Source organism: Montipora capricornis, chromosome 14 (assembly GCF_036669925.1).
Source record: "Montipora capricornis isolate CH-2021 chromosome 14, ASM3666992v2, whole genome shotgun sequence".
NCBI lineage: Eukaryota > Metazoa > Cnidaria > Anthozoa > Scleractinia > Acroporidae > Montipora > Montipora capricornis.
In genome coordinates, this window is record NC_090896.1 from 17,338,188 (window position 1) to 17,343,187 (window position 5,000).

The 5,000-nt window shown below is 39.2% G+C and overlaps 1 pseudogene; it reads left to right on the forward strand.

The window, feature by feature from the left end:
* Positions 1-5,000, forward strand: part of LOC138033186 (cytochrome b-245 heavy chain-like) — a 42,968-nt pseudogene that overhangs the window by 13,767 nt on the left and 24,201 nt on the right.

Sequence of the window (5,000 nt, forward strand, 5' to 3'; positions counted from 1 at the left end):
TGATCTTGGTACTCAAAACTAAATTCAAGATGTTTTCTATCGACAGCAATACACATAGTGGCCCATGTTTTTAACGTGGAGTTTTTCGTTGCATCACACAAGAGCCATGAAAAGTTAATCCAGAGACTGAACAGCTTCGAGGATACAGGAGATCAGACTTATTTGAATCCCGTACGAGACAGCAACACCGTAAGTGAAAGTTTTGATTAATTTTGATGTGCTGAATACAGTTTTCAAGCTTTTATACTGTAGCTAAAGATTTGGTTGAGCAGAAAAAGTTTTTCAAACATTTGAAAGGCCAAAAAAAAAAAAAAAAAATTCGGTACAGGAAATCCGACTTGATGTGTATGCACTGAAGAAACGTTGCCATGACTGACCGGTCAGTCTTTGAAACAAATGTATATATCTGAAATATTTAGAAAGTGCGGGTTGTAAGAGCCCATGACCTCTGCGATGCCGGTGTAATTCTCTACTAAATTTATTTGTTGCAATTTAATGACAGAAATACATATATACAGGTATAATAAAGAGAGATATAGAGGATATTACACGGTGGCGAGAAGATATGAATTTTATGTTCGAGTGGCAAGAACAATATCTCACGAGTTCGCTTCGCTCACTCGTGAGATATTGTTCTTGCCACGAGACTAAATATTGAATATTTCCGATGTTACTGTGTTTCAAAGTAGTCAAGTTTTACTAATACGGCTGGGCTTTATAAAAAAGGCGGGAAAAAAAAAGCGGGAATCGTGACGTCATTGAACGATACGACACTCACAAAGGTGACATACGGAAAATACGCCACTCGGGTCCCGGATGTAGTGGCGTATGGAATCTACGAGTGGTTTAGTTCCCAGTAAAACACTCTCCTCCATATAATAAAAACAGATGCCACATACTTATTATACAATTAAAAAATAAGAAATAAATAAATAAATGAAATTCCCAGTGCAATATGCAGTACGAATGTCCACAAGCAAAATATTCCAAGAATCTACTATTTCTTTAACATCAGATGATCATATTGTCTAAAAGAATAAGTCACAATTGGAGTAAAATTCTACAAAATGTGAAACATCAATGTCAACAAATCCTTTTAAAGCCTTAAAAAAAAGGTAACATCAGTTGAAACTCTCCTGTCGTCCAAAGATAATAGATTTAACTTCTCAAGACGAGTTTCATAGCTATCCTTAGTCTTCAAAAAGTGGCTCATCTCTGGTCTCCTTCAAGCTTGTCAATGAGCTATGCATTTATTTCATTCGTAGAGTCCTTTCATGGGAACAGGTGAGTCCAACAAACTGACCCGCTCACAACTGAGCGGCTTCATAGCTCCGTTGGAACGGTCACAGGTTCGAATCTTGTTGAAACTACCTGGATTTTTCAGGTGTCTATAAGTGACAATTACTTTAAATGTCCAGATAAGTGCAGGGATCACTTCTCCCTTTCAAACTCGATTGTTTCTACAAGAAACGTCACAATAACTGCCCGGTCAGTCTTTGCTGTCGATCATTGGAAGAAAACGTTTCACAGTAGTTTTACCTTGAGTGAAAAGCGCGGCTGGAGATGAACTTCTTCAGTTAATTCAACTACCCAAAATGAGAATAGCATGACTAACATGGGAAAAAAAATGATGCTACACTCTTTTCGTTTTTATAAGAAGGTTTTATTTTTAGGCTAAGGCTGAACGTTCTTATGCTTTTGCGATTTGAGCCTGAAAACGTTTTTAAACATATTTCTTAAAGATGTGTGGTATAAGTGCGACTACAGACTGAGTTTCTCTTCAGTGTATCATGCAACAAGTTCCTAAGTTTTTGAGTTGATTGTCCTTTTTGACTACAGTTACACCATGGTTAAGAAAATATGGTAACCCATCTGTGCGTGAAAGTTTGGTTTTGATCACCGTACGACCGTACGAACGTGCACCCCTCCATGTATGGCAAAGTCACCAGTATCACGTGAGCATATTGCGGGCTCAAGTTTAAAGCTCATCGAGGCGGCCATACTCCAGCAAATTTACAGCGTACATTTTTGATATTAGAGATCCATGATATGGTCAATTGACACCTGTCAAAACAAGGTCTCCGCTGACCAATATCACGTGACCATATCGCAGGCTCAAGCCAAGTTATTTTATTGTAAGAATAAATAACCCAGGAGCTCCGCTTTTAGGCTTGGCTAAATCTTTATATTACCATTTACAAAAACAAAACCATAAAAACAAATGAGCTAAATAATGATGGTGTTAACGGAATCTCAGACTGGGTATGTTTTTAAAATTATGGTTAATCTCAACCTGATCGTTCTGTTAAAAAAAGGCTCATAACAAAAAGAGTGTATATCAAAAAAAGTCACCACCAACGTTTACAGGCCTGGTTACTAAGCTCAGAATTACATACTGTTTTCTTGTCCCGCACAGAGCCTTCTTGTCAGGCTGTCTCCTACGCGGCCGAAATTGTCATATCCTCGTCCGAACATTATTCGTCCGATCATTTTAGCTTAGCTATAGTGGCACGTTTGGATCAAATGGGGATGCAATGTTTTTTTTTTGAGTTACCTTTGTTCGGAAGCCGATAAGGGTCACACGTTGTCGCTTCCACGTTGTCACTTCCACTTTGTCGCTTCCAAGTTGTCAGGTTAAACCTAAAAAGGGGGTGGGGGACTGTCTTGTCGGACTCTCATTGAGAACAGTGCTATATCTTTGAGGGGTACTATCACAGTTTTATACCCTTTTGATATTTCCCCCATCTTCAGAGTTTTCGCTTCCACGTTGTCGCTTCCAAGTTGTCGCTTCCGAGGGAGGAGGAGGAGGAGGAGGAGGAGGATAGCGTACCTTACCTTAGAATAGCTGTAGAAATGAGATTCAACTTCCTAAATTGCCCCCTCCCCCTACTGTATACGTCAACGCGACAACTTGGAAGCGACAACTTGGTAGCGACTACGCGTGACCCTTACCTTTGTGAATGGTAACCACGGTGAATGACGCAAATATTGGTCCAAATGATTTGATCGATTTTTAGTACAATCTTTAGTTTATAATTGGATTTTCTTTGTTTCAGAATGCAGTGGTCGTGCTGTGGACGTTAGGTAAGGCTTGTGGAAAATAGTACCGAGAAGTTGGTTTTAAAGCTTGCCACAGTTTGTTTTGGAACCACAAGGTTCCCTAGTGTCACGCGGTCATTTCTCAGGTACTTGTTTCGTGCTCCAGAGAAAGGTGACGGCCAAAGCGAAAAAGAGCTGCTCCAAGTAGTATTTCGTTTACCATTTTTAAAAACAAAGACGGTCAAAGACAAAACATTGCAAACATCTGCAATTTAAGAGAGCTTGAAATGGTTTAAGGAACAATAGCGCTTTGTGGCTCAGAAACGCATTCACACTGGTTCTCCTTGTGTCGTTATGAATACTAGCATTGCAGACTTTTGACATCTTCTAATTTTTACTCTCGATTTTGTTTGCAGCATCTGGTATAACGGGAGCGGCAATCACTCTTAGTCTTATTTTGATGGTAAGCATAACAAGAGCTTATCCTTGTTATAGTTGTCTCGTACCAATCTGGTCCCTAGTGCCTGTCCCTAGTCCCCTTCCCCTCCCTCCTGAGTAAGGGGACAAGAGCTGGCCGGCTGTTGTCGTGCGAGGTTTATGTGTATTTTGTCTCATTACACCTCTAAAAAAACAAGCAGACCATGAAATTCTAATTTCAGTTGACTTTTTCCTGCCGTAGCAGCCTTGAAATTAAGGTTCGCACCCTTCCGTCCTAATTCCTCGTCCTCAAAAGCACTTACCTGGTTATTAAAACGCAATGATGTGATTAGTTTAAAAGGCCTTTAAATATCAGCGGAGATGAGACAAGATGTGCGTGACAAGTTATATTCACTTGAGTTATTGTCGGGGAGCAGGGATGGCACAGTGATGACATCACTTGCCTCCCACCAAAGTGGCCCCGTTTCGATTCCCAGACTCGGCGTCGTATATGGGTTGAGTTTGTTGGCTCTCTGCTCTGCCCCGAGAGGTTTTTCTCCTGGTAGTCCGCATTTCCCCTCTCCTCAAAAATCAATGTTGATTAATTGATTGGATTTCTTTGTAGAGTCCTCAATTATTGCCCCAGGGCTATAGAAGACCTGACTCATAAATAACGTTCATTATTGTTATTATTATTATTATTATTATTATTATTATTAAAAATTGTGCTAGCTCTTTTGTGCTTCATAATAGTCTCTTTTTTAACCGAAATAAATTGTAAATAGGTTTTAATAGTTCTTTTTTCTACTTCTAACTTGTAAATAGCAATTTGCGTGGAATACGTTAATAAAGGGATTATTAATTATTATTATTATCATCATCATCATCATCATCATCATTATTATTATTATTATTATTATTGTCCACTAAACAAAATATCGCGTTTCTGATTGGTCAATGACGAATGCATAAATTTTCTATAGATTGCAAAAGAGGTTATAGAGGGCAATACGGAAGTTGCTATGGAAACAAAGTGATGGAGTGTCAGATTTTGTTGAGTTTATAATAAGTCAAAAATCGTATGAACGTGAGTGATGTTTTGAAAGTTCTCAAAATTGAGAAATGAGCCGTATTTATTATGTACGAGCTAACATTAACTGGTTGTTCTTTTAATTCGTTAGGTTTCTTCCTCCACGGAGCTTATAAGGTACGTCACTCATTACCCTAAAGCTTTCTCTGCTTTTCAGAAATGACTTTTTATATCGTCCGATTGTCACCGGACTGTTGGGTGCAACAGAACCAGATCGGACCCTAAAACTTCCACTTTCGAGCAATAAAGTGTGAACAGTTATTGCTTGTAAGAAACAGGTGGAGTTATGTTTCACGAAACTTTCCCCAACTGGTGCGAACCACCGCGAACTCACACGTACCCCTTGTGCTTACCTGCTAGTTAAACCTTTTTCTGTTGGAAAGTATTGTCCGCCATTTGAACGCCCAAAGTCACGTTGGTTTTGACCAAAGTTTGTCTGAGACTTAGATCTTTC